General features: G+C 43.7%; 1 pseudogene; it reads right to left on the bottom strand.

Annotated features, from left to right (window-relative positions):
• Positions 1-9,777: 9,777 nt before the first annotated feature.
• LOC117308752 (small ribosomal subunit protein uS2 pseudogene) lies at positions 9,778-10,618 on the bottom strand (annotated as a pseudogene).
• Positions 10,619-12,592: the final 1,974 nt, after the last annotated feature.

Consider the following 12,592-nt stretch of genomic DNA (forward strand, 5'->3'; position numbering starts at 1 on the left):
TCCCCTACCCTTTCCATACTATACCTACTCTTTGGAAGGAAGTCACTGTGTCCAGCCCACTCCTAATGAGTGGAATGTTATGCTCCCCCTCCTTTAGGGTGAAATATCTACATAATGTATTTGGAATTCTTCTGTGTGTGAGATTTGTCTCTTCTCCGCCGTTTATTAAGTCATTCAATGATTTATTTATATCTTCATCTTGTTGCTCACGTTGTTCTACCTTTGGTCAGGGTAATACCTGTTTATTGTTATAGGGCTGATTTGAAGTTAAAAATGAATGTGGCTAAATGATAATCAGCATTTCTCACGTAATAGGAGAGGAATAAAACTTTTCCCCCCGTTTGATTAGACTTGCTTATTATCCCTATTAGCCAAAACACAGCTATAGGAGAAAAATCCTTCCAAATTTTAATACTGGATTGCCCATCAGACTGTTCCTTTTATTGCCTCATCAAGGACATTCTTCAGTAAACTGGCTTCATGATTCACATGGCAAGTGGTGGTACAATGACTCCCAGTGTAGTTTGGTGCCGCTGCCTTGATCTGTGCTAGGGCACCAACAGTTTTAAATACCATTGCACTTTCGTCATCAGAGCAAACATTAACACAGTGAAAAACACAGATGTCTTAATTTTCTTGTGAAAATAGTTGTGACCTTTTGATCCCCCTGAAAGGGTCTTTGAGACCCCCAGACATCCATGGAACACACTTTGAGAACTGCAGACCTAGTTTCCAAACCAGAGTGCTGGGAGTCATCTTAGGCATTCCTTTCTCCTTTTTTCTGAGCTCCATAATTACGGTTAGCACTTCTTGAGTAAGATGTTGTGAAGCTCTACTCTGAGCTTTTACATTGTACTGACTCCTGTAATCCTCCACCACTGTGAGCCAGGTACTGTTACTGTCACTCCCACTCTACAGATGAGGAAGCCAAGGCACAAACGTAATTTGCCTGAGTCCCATAGTAGAGTCTGGCTCCAGCCCCCCGCCCCCCCTCGCTGTGCTGCCCCCAGTTACCATCACATCATTCCCAAATTCTCTTTTTTTCCTCTGCCTTAGTTCAGGATTCCATTCTCTCAACTAGTGCAGTAATCTCCTAACTGGTTTTCCTGACGTGTGTTGCCCCTTCAGTTCTGCCTTACAGTGTATCTCCCAAGCTCTCTTTCTAAAGCACAGATCTGCCCACGCAGCCACCGGCCTGTTGTGGATCACTTTGGGTTAAAGGCCAAAGACCCTAACTTAACACACAGAGCCTCTCGAACCCGGGAAGTCCACCTGGGTGCTGTTCTGCACATCCCTGCCTTCTCACTTCTGGCCTTTGCCCCTGTACCTCTCCTCACCACCTCCACTGTCTTCCCTAGCTACCTCCCAGGTATCTGTTAATACGCAAATATGCCTTCTGTAGAAGCTGTCCTGCCCTGCACGAGGGAGGGCTCTTCTCTACACCCTTTCCAACGCGCTCCTCTCGTTCTTGCCGCCACCACTGCCCTTCCCAGGCTGCTGGGAGCTCCTGGGGGCGGGGGCCGCCTCCGTCGCTGGGACCCTCACGCCGGGCCTGGGGCCTGGCTGACCACAGCGCCCTTTGTGGGATGAGTGGCGGGGGCAGTAGAGGTGTGCTCGCTGGGGGCGGCCCTCCTAACTAGACTCCAGTAACCGCTCCGTTGAAAGAGCTTTGCAGCTGGCACCCTGGCGGGCCAGCAGGGCCGCGGCTGAGCTCTGCCCTCTAGAGGCGGAACTGTTCCCGGCCTCGGAAGCTGCAGAAGCACCACGGAGGCTAGGCCGAGAGCGCTGGCTCTGCGGCAGCTGCCCTTGACCGCCATCTCAGAGGGAGGCCCTTGAGAAGGAAGGCATCGTAGGGTGTGAGAGCTAGAGGGCACCCTAAAGACGATTGGTCCAGCCCCCCCACAGGGTTCATGGCAGGCCACCGTGCGAAGAAAGAACAGGGCTAAACGGCAGCGTTGGAAATCCAGAAGCTCCGGGTGGAGGTTGAAACAGGCAGGGGGGGCGCTGGTTGGCTCAGCCTGCTCTGGGCCAGGCGCTGTTGTCGTTAACTGCAGGGCGTGGACAGTCCACAAGAGCTTACATTCTGTTGGTGTGGGGGACGGAGAACAGATGTGTAACAAATAACTATCAATGAGCACTATGGAAAAGGTAAAATATTCTAACAGGAGAGAGGGGACTACTTAAGCTGTAGGGGGTAGGGAGGGATATGGGATGGACGCGAAGAGGAGGTGCTATTTTACCTGGTGCATTCATTAATTCAGCAAACACTAGGACATAATATGTAATAAGGTAAACAAAAATTCCTGTCCCTTCGGAGCTTAATTCTAGTATGGGGGGGCGGGGCATAGAAAACAAACATGTCAGATAGTAATAAGAACTCAGAGGAAAAATACAGGGAGCGTAAGGGAAGTGATGCGGAGTACTATATTAGATAGATGTTCAGGGACCTCTCTGGTGTGACAGCTGAGCAGAGAGGCTGTGCAGTGAGAGAACAAGCCGTGCGGATGCGGAGGAAGAACATTCCAAGCAGGGGAAGCTTGGCATAGTTAATGGACAACAAGGAGGTCAGGATGGCTGGAATGGAGTGTGCAAGGGACAGAGTGGGAGAAGAGGTAGCAGGAGGAAGCGTTTTAAAATGATCAGCGTGACTGCTGTACGGAGAATAAATTCTAACGGGGATGGTAGAAGCACGGCGACCACTTAGTAGACCAGTCGGTCCAGGTGGAAGACTGTGGTAGCTTGGAACAGGGCATGGTTGCAGGGTTGCATTCAGAACATATGTTGAAGGTAGAGCTGAAAGGATGTAGTGATGGATAAGATGTGTGGGATGGAGACAACCCAAAGGTGAGCAACTAGATGAACGTTTGTCACTTATTGGAACGGGGAACATGAAGGGAAAAGTGGCTTTAGGGCAGGATGAAGTCAAGAGTCGGTTTTTTGACAAGTTAAATGTTAAAAATGTACGGGGAAATTTTTATTATAAAAATTTTAAATGTTCAGCAAAATTGAAAGGGTTTTATCATGGGCACCCATATACTCACTACCTAAATTTCATCAACATTTTGCTATGCTTGATCTCTCCATCTATCCATCCCTCTTCTAGCCATCATTCCATTTTATTTTTTGATGCATTTCCAAAAAAAAAAAAAGTTGGGGTTATCAATACACTTACCCATTAACAGACTTCAATAGTTGTTTTTTTTTTGTTTTTTTTTTTTTTTTTTTTTTTGTATGCGGGCCTCTCACTGCTGTGGCCTCTCCCATTGCAGAGCACATGCTCCGGACGCGCAGGCCCAGCGGCCACGGCTCACGGGCCCAGCCGCTCCGCGGCACGCGGGATCTTCCCGGACCGGGGCACGAACCCGTGTCCCCTGCATCGGCAGGCGGACTCTCAACCACTGCGCCACCAGGGAAGCCCTGTTTTTTTTTAATTGAAGTAGAGTTGATTTATAATATTAGTTTCAGGTATACAACATAGTGATTCAATATTTGTATAGCTTATTTAAAGTTATTATAAAGTCTTGGTTATATTCCCTGTACTGTAAAATATATCCCTGTATTTATTTATTTCATACATAGTAGTTTCCTCTCCTCTTCCCTCTCCCCACAGGTAACTACTAATTTGTTCTCTGTATCTGTGAGTCCATTTCTATCTTGTTATATTCATTTGTTTTATTTTTTAGATTCCACATATAAATGATAAAATACAGTATTTGTCTTTCTCTGACTTATTTCACTAAGCATAGTACCCTCTAGGTCTATCCACATTGTTGCAAATGGCACAACTCATTCATTTTTATGGCTGAGTAGTATTCCATTGTGTGTGTATATATATATATATATATATATACACACATCTTCTTCATCCATTCATCTGTTGATGGGCACTTAGGTTGCTTCCATATCTTGGCTATTGTAAATAACGCTGCTATGAACGTTGGGTTGCATGTACCTTTTTGAATTAGTGTTTTCTTTTTCTTTGGGTATGTACCCAGCAGTGGAATTGCCAGATCATATGGTAGTTCTATTTTCAGTTTTTTAAGGAAACTCCACGCTGTTTTCCATAGTGGCTGCACCAGTTTACATTCCCACCAACAGTGTAGGAGGTTTCCCTTTTCTCCACATCCTCACCAACATTTGTTATTTGTAGACTTTTTGATGACAGCTATTCTGACAGGTGTGAGTTGATATCTCATTGTGATTTTGATTTGCATTTCTCTGATGATTAGCGATGTTGAACATCTTTTCATGTGCCTGTTGGCCATCTGTCTATCTTCTTTGGAAAAGTGTCTTTTCAGTCTTCTGCCCATTTTTTAAATTTTTTTTTTTTTGATATTGAGTTGTAAGAGCTATTTATATATTTTGGATATTAACTGCTTATCGGTCACATCATTTGCAAATATTTTCTCCCATTCAGTAGGTTGTCTTTTCATTTTGTTGATGGTTTCCTTTGCTGTGCAAAAGCTTTTAAGCTTAATTAGGTCTCTTTTGTATGTTTTTGCTTTTTTTTTTTTGCCTTAAGAGAGAGGTCAAAAAAAAAATGCTGCAGTTTATTGTTAAAGAGCGTTCTGCCTATGTTCTGTTCTAGGAGTTTTACGGTTTCAGGTCTTACATTTAGGTCTTTAGTCCATTTTGAGTTTATTTTTGTATACAGTGTGAGAAAATGTTCTAATTTCATTCTTTTACATGTGACTGTTCAGTTTTCCCAGAACCATTTATTGAAGAGACTGTCTTTTCTCTGTTGTTCAGTATTTGTTTAGTTTTTTTTTCCTTTGAGGTAAAATTTCAATGAAAAGTACAAATATTAAGTATACATTCTTTTTTTTTAACATCTTTATTGGAGTATAATTGCTTTACAATGGTGTGTTAGTTTCTGCTTTACAACAAAATGAATCAGTTATATGTATACATATGTTCCCATATCTCTTCCCTCTTGCGTCTCCCTCCCTCTCACTAAGTATACATTCTTAACAGATACACTTGTGTAACCCAAACTCCTGACAAATTATAGAACATTACTGTCACTTCCAGAAAGTTTCCTTTCCCTGTTAATTCCCATTTCCATCTTCCTAGAGGCAGCCACTATTCTGATTTTTTCCACCATAGATTGGTTTTACTAGTTCTGTACTAGGGAATATTTATATATATACATATATATAAATATATATGGATAAATGGAATCTCACATATACACTCTTTTGTGTCTGGCTTCTTTCTTTTTTGTGGACAAGCATATTCATTTCTTTTGGGTAATACCTAAGAGGGGAATTGCTGGGTCATTAGGGTAGGTATATGCTTTAGTTTTATAAGATAACTGTCAGACCTTTTCCAAAGGCCCATCAACAGAAGAATGCATAAATACATTGTGGTGTATTCATGTTATGGAATGCTGTGCTATGGTTAAAATCAAGTAGAGCCACATGTATCAACATGGATAAATTTCAAAAACATAATTTTTTGGGGGGGCATCTTTTAGATCAAAACATTCAGTATGATACCTTTATATAAAATTTGAAAGCTTGTGAAAGAAATATTATATATAGTTATGGATACTTATGCAGTAATAGCATAAAAGCAAGCTTTGCAAAAATAATCAGTTTCAGGATAGTGGTATCTCAGGTGGGGGTTGGAGAGATGAATGGGATCAGAGGGGTTCATGATTGGCTTCAACTATATCTGTAAAGTTGTATTTCCTTAAAAACATCTGAAGCAAAAAAAAAAAAATCTGAAGCAAATATGGTAAAAGGTTAAGATTTTATAAAGTTGGGTGCTAGATACATGTTCCTTATATTAATCTCTGTAGTTTTTGGTTCACCTTATCTAAGGTGCTGCCCCTGCCCTCTGCTTCTGCAGGTGGTGGAGACTGGGCTGAGCCCGGTTGTGGGAGCAGAGCTGCTCACTCCCACTCTGTCTCACTCACGCGGCTACCACGGTTCAGGGGAAGCTCGCGAGAGACCCCAGGTAGGACGGCTGGGCAGACAGCACCCTGACCTGCTCCCGGTTACCGCAGCCTTGCACATGACTTCCAGACCTGCCTTCCCCACCTCGCTCCTAAATTTAGGTCTGTGACCTGGACCTAGCTCTCCCTCCAATCCCAGTTCCAAACCCTACTTAAAATTGAGTTTATTTTAAAATATCTGTTCTGTTCCATTGTTTGGGGGGTTTTTCTTCAGGAGCTCTGACTTTACATTTGTGTTATTTCCTTTGCCTGTCTTCCCTATCACTCCCTCTCTAATGACTTTTATTCATTCCCATTTTATCTTCTTCACTTTTATTTCTATTCTTTTTATCTTCCATGGTGTCCCTTAGAGTGGTGTCTCCTCTCTCTTGTGTTTCTTGTAATTTGGTTTTTGTGTCTGAAATGTTTTGTATTTATTTTTCTTACACTTATTTAGTCAATCTACCCATTTCTGTTCCCTGTCCTCCTCTTGTCTGTCACCTTCCGTTCCTTGACCTGACTGTCCCTTCCTTGAGTTATTTCTGCTTTGTTAGCTCCCTGCATAGCTGCCACTGCCTCGTTACATTTTCAAAATTCATAATAGGATGTTGGGTTAAAATTTTCTTCTGCTTTGTGGCCACATTTCTCTGATGAGTTTTCTTAGTCTGCAGGGAAGTTTTGTTACCCCTTTTCAGATTTTCTTCTGACGGTACATTTGTATGGATGTTTTTCTTACAATACCTTTGATTGGATGTTGAGTTATAAGTTTTTTTTTTGTTTCTGTTTTTGTTTTTGCTGTACGCGGGCCTCTCGCTGTTGTGGCCTCTCCCGTTGCGGAGCACAGGCTGCGGACGCGCAGGCTCAGCGGGCTTGGCTCACGGGCCCAGCCGCTCCGCGGCATGTGGGATCTTCCCGGACCGGGGCACGAACCCGTGTCCCCTCCATCGTCAGGCAGACTCTCGACCACTGCGCCACCAGGGAAGCCCGAGTTATAAGTTTTTATCATTTTGGAATGAGTTGGATTTTTCTAAAACAACTATTGGCAAGAGAATCCCATGATAGGAGCAAGGGAGCTTTCCTCATTTCTCAGCTCAAGGCTTCCTTCTGTCGGTATGGGGGTGTGTACTTTACTTTACGGCACCTACCTGTAACGGGACCTCCTCTCAGTTTAGGATTCTAACCTGGCTCAGCCGAGCTCCTACAACTAGTCTGGAGCTCCCCTAGTTGCTCCTCCAGCCACTGGTTTCCAGTCATTCTGCCCCTTCCTGCCAGCCTGCTCTCCTCTTTTTCCTAAGCTGCACCCGTGGGTCCTCCAGGCACTTATGGATTAATTTCTTCCTCTCCCAGTATTCCTGCCCTCTTCCTTCTTAATCCTGCTCACATCTATTCCCACCCAGGCTGAGAACTCTCCTGAGTTGAATTTTTGCTGAGAATTGCGGTACCTCCACCCTCTGGACTCTTGTGCCATTTCTGGTCTTCCCTGAGGCACCTGCTAAACCGCACGTATGGTTTCCTGTGCTGGTTCGGGGAGGGAGGGTGATGCTACACACCATATGAAGTTTGTGAAATTTCTCACTTCCTTGTTTTACTGAAGATGTAAGCATGTAGGCGTTTCATACCTTTGTTCTTATTGCTCTGAGTGATTTTCAGGAAAATTGGAAAGATTCTGAACAAAGCTGTCACCACGTATCCATCAGGCTGACCTAGAGTCCTTAGCCAGGCATTCGAAGCCTTCCACAGGCTGACCTTGGTTTTTCTCCCTGTTCTTAGGTGTGACCACGGCTCCAGCCAGACTAATCTCCCACCATCCCAGGAACTCACCATGCACGTTCCTTCCTCTGTGTTCTAGCTGTTTTCCACAATTGCAGTGTTCCCTTCAGGGGCTTCTTTATGGTAGCCATTGTTTTTGGTGACACAGCATGTATTTCTCCCTTTCTCTACCACCCATCAACAGGGTTAGATGCATAAACCCAGCTTATTAATCATGGTGCCCCTTCCCTGGGCAACAGTTTCAGGGAAAGCCGAATGGTCCAAGTAGGGCCAGAGTCCCTCCCTGACTTCCTTCTACTAAAGCTAGCTGGGAAGCCTGCCTCTTGCCTCTGGTGTCACTGTGTCAAAGAATATTCATCTGGAGGAACACACCATCTGCAAAATTAAAGGATATGGTGATACACAGAGAGAGAGAGAGAGTTTCCTTCTTTAAGTCCTGGATCCACCCTGAGGTTCCTGGTGACATAAGCCAGTCGATCACAGTTTAGATTAAGTGCAACTGAAAGACTCCTAACAAATACACCTTACTGTGTTCTCCCATCAGCTTGGTGTTTTTACCTAGTGTAACACACATCACACCATATCGTGATTGTAGTTGCCTGTTTATTTGTTTGTATCCCCCACTGAAAGCCCTTTACCACAAGGTCCACACTGTTCACCTTTGGGTTCCTGGTACCTTGCATTGTGCCTGGCCAGCACTGGGCCGTCATTTAGTATTCAGTTGAAACTTCATTTCTGCCTTTCCTAATTCTTCCCATCACTCAAGGTCTTAGATTCCAAGTTCTTTGTGAAGCATTCCACATCAAGTTGAAGAATCTACATAAAATGTCCAGGATAAAGCAGGCTCTCATCAGAGCTGCAACCTCCTCGTCCCTAGTTGCTTGAGTCAGAAGTGATGTCTCCCTCGTGGGAGCTCCTATCTCTCATTTAATCAAATGGTATCTACTCATACTGTCTTAAAAGAGAAATGCAAATGACTTATAACTAACGTAAGTTTTCAAATATGATTGTAAATGCCAGAAGCAAGGACCTAGTACAGTGCCTCATATAAAAGAATCCACAGTTGTTGAATATACAGCTGAATATACAGCACAATGGTCAACACTTTAGAGGTTAAATGGAAACCGGTAGTCTGTTATTGGCTGTGGGAGTCCTTACGTTAAGTGAGTCACGGGTAGGTTCAAAGGAACCTGGAAAGGATCGAGCTGAATCACACATTTGCAGAGTGCATGAATGCTGTTTGAAAACCTAATTAAGCCATAACAACTGAGCACAGCTGAAAAATAGTCGTGGTTATTTTCTACGCCCAAACGTCTCATTACTTGGTAAAGGCTGTTAACTTGTCCAAGGTGAATAGTTGGAAGGAGAAATGAGGCATGAGGAGGGCAAGTTAGAGTTTATTGTGCCTTCCGTTTCGATAAGGGGAAACTGAGTGTGGCTAGGAAAAGAAGCCTGAAGCTCTGGCTCCAGAACTATGTTCGTACCTCTCACATCGGCCTCATACTTGTTTTTGGCTGTGTCTTCCATATATAATTAGTGACAGTCTGATTGATTCAGTTCTTCTGGTGGAATGTAAGCTCCAAAAGGCCAGGGACTTGGTCTGTCTTGTTCAATGCTGAGTCTCCCAACACCTAGAACAGTGCCTAGTCCTTATGTCTGGGACCATAGTAAGAGCTCCATACATATTTGTTGAATTCATATCTCTACAATACCGGACACAGCTTGTTTACCTTTTATGTATCTTGCTAAAATATTTACATGTCCAGATTTCCTTTTCTGATGCAGATGTTAAAAGAACATCTTCAAGTTCCATGATATCAGTGACCTCCAGTGTCTTATTCACTAAAGTATCTCTGGTGCCTAAAACAGGGGACATTCTGTCAGTACTTATGGAATGAATGATTTAAGTATTTGATTAGTGAATTTTAAATTGAGCTAAAAAATGGAAATGATTGGCTCAGACTTTTTGGGGTTTTTTTTTGGAAACTGACTTTTTGGGGTTTTTTTTTTTGGAAACTGTTTATTTTCCGTCAACCTACTTCCATTTTACGAGTTTGCGGAAGAACAGCTTAAGACCACTCAGTGGTTGTTCCTACCCATTCAGTGGCCTGAGCGGTGGGAGCTGCAGACCAGTCTTCGGTGGGGAACTGCTGAACAGGCACAGAGGGCACCTGCACACCTTCGGACCAGTCCACCACCTCAGGCTGAGGAGCAGTGAACTCAGGAGCTGGAGCGGTCCATTCGCCCTGAAATTCCTCCATGGTCACAGCCTTCTCAGCTGCCGCCTGCTCTTCCTTTTCAATCTCTTCAGGATCTCTGTAGAAGCAGAGATCAGGTGTGACCTCCCATGGGTGTTTGTGGGAGATGGTGCCACGCATGCACAGAACTTCCCGGACGAGCATCCACTACATCAGACCGCCCGAGTGAGTTCCCTTGTTGTTGCATGGGATGGCAGTGTCCACATAATACAGACGAGAGTCTGTTACACAGAGCAATGGTAGGCAGGTGAGCGTAAGAGGCCTCTGTGAGAGGCTAGTGGTCAGCCCTGGGATCAGTAACCACTGGAAGTCTTGGCTCCCGGAAGGCTTCCTGGATCTGGTTAGTGAAGATTCCAGGAGAGAAGCAGCCAGCAATAGGAGGGGCTCCAGTGACAGCAGCAAACTTCAGCACAACTCGCTGGCCAGTATTTCTAGAGGATACGACACTGACATCTGCTGGGTTTTCAATGGCAACAATGGCAGAAGCTGCCAGCAGAAGCTTCTCGCAGGTTCTCTTCAGATTTATGTTGTAGACGCGGATGTACTGTTCCATTTGGAAGTCTAGGTTGGTGCCACCTAAGTGGGTTCCTGCTGCAAGAAATTTGAGTACATCCTCCTCCTTCATTTGCAGGAAGTCAAGGGCTCCGGACATTGTGAAAGTTTCCCTTTAAGTTACAATGGGAATCCAGAACAGCGCCGTATGGACGGACCCCTGTCTGGGTAGTGCAGAAGGGGATCAGACTTAGTAAGAATGTTCTGCTATGTTTGTTCTAACCTCTACAGTTTATAAGTACCCTCACAAATATCCCCTCACTTGAATCTTACCACAACCCTATGAGATTTATTTTGTCAGTTTTATAGATGAGGAAAAAGGCTCAGAGGAATTACAGGGCTTGTCTAATGTTACATAGTTGACAGATTGGGACTTGAACCCTAGACTTGACTCCAAATTGTATGATCTTTCAACTTTTTCATGGATACCAATTGAAGATGAGGTGGAATTATTAGAACACTGTCAACATTGTATCATTGGAATTACAGAATCTTAGAGGTGGAAGTGGCCTTACACATCACAAGTTCCAAACCCCTCTCTCATTTTTTCAAAATAGGAAAAGAAGGTTTGGAGCATTTCTATGACGTGTCTAAAGGCACACCTCCGGCTTGAGAAGTCATTACACTGAAGCTGGCTCATCCACTGACTGCTTCTGGCTTGTCCTCAGATCTCACTCTCAGTTGGAGATTGTGGACTGAGCTTGTGGGAGACCAAGCTCCCCTCTGCTTTCCTGCATCAGAGGCCCCGGGCACCCGGCCCTTTCTTACAGGAGCCTGGCCCTCGCTGAAGGAAACAGGGTGCTTCTCTCTCCCCCTTTCTGTCATTTCTTTTTCCTCTTTCTTACTTACCTAGCAGGTGAGGGGCGAGGGTTGCAAAAGAGCCATCCAGTCTTCAAGGTTCCCTACTCCCTCCCCTGTAAGACCTGGTTTTGATAAAGGTTTCCAAGTTTGAAAGTTAATAAAAAATAATGCCACTGACCTCTTCATTTATTTATTGTTTCTGAACTGTCTACACCTCAGAGTCCAGTTTTGTTTTCCTTTCTTTCTATGATGCCCTGGGTGTAGACCCTGCTGGCTAACTGAGGGTGTACTTTGCACAGAATCCAACAGAATCTTGCCCCTGTCTTGTAAGAATAACTACCAGGGCTTAGAGAAGATAGATTCCATTGTTTGGCTTTGCACGTCACACTTTTTTTTATGAGTCAAATCTGACAACAGAAGAGCACAAATCTAAATTTTACCAGTAATCAAGGAAATGCAATGAAATACCCTTTCGACTATCAAATAGGCAAAAAGTAGAGAGATTGATATTTTGTGCTGGCAAGAGGGTGAGAAAATGAGCGCTCGTATGTTGCTGCTGTAAATATGAATTGCTGTACCTTTTGGGAATGAGGCCAGCTATCTATTAAAAAATACAGAGATTACATTCAGTACTGTCATTTTTGTTCATTTAGCCTGTGGAAATCAAGGTTCCAGTTTGTAAGGTTATATGTTCAAGAAAGTTTATTAAAGCTCTGTTTGTAATTGCAAAAACCTAAAAACCCCTTGAATTTCTGTCAGGAAATGTTGTATAAATTATGGTTTATCTGTAATACAGAGTATATCATTTAGTCATAAAGTCACAGAGTAACATTCATGGAATTACCTTACTTTTAGAAAAAGCAAGAAAATCTTCATATGTGTGTATACGTGATTACAGATCTTCCTGGACTTATGATGGGGTTACATCCCAATAAACCCATTGTAAGTTGAAAATGCATTTAATACACCTAACCTTCCGAACTTCATAGCTTAGCCTTGCCTACCTTAAACGTGCTCGGAACACTCTATTAGCCTAGAGTTGGGCAAAATCTTTGAACACAAAGCCTATTTTATAATAAAATGTTGAATATCTCATGTCATTTATTGAATACTTTATTGAAAGTGAGCATCAGAATAGTTGTCAGGGTACAGAATGGTTGTCAGAATATTGGCTGTTTCCCCTTGTGATGGTGTGGCTGACTGGCAGCTGCGGTTTGCTGCCACTGCCCAGCATCTCGAGAGTATCAGACCACATATTGCTAACCTGGGAAGA

This window comes from Tursiops truncatus, chromosome 17 (genome assembly GCF_011762595.2).
Source record: "Tursiops truncatus isolate mTurTru1 chromosome 17, mTurTru1.mat.Y, whole genome shotgun sequence".
In the NCBI taxonomy this organism is placed as follows: Eukaryota; Metazoa; Chordata; class Mammalia; order Artiodactyla; family Delphinidae; genus Tursiops; species Tursiops truncatus.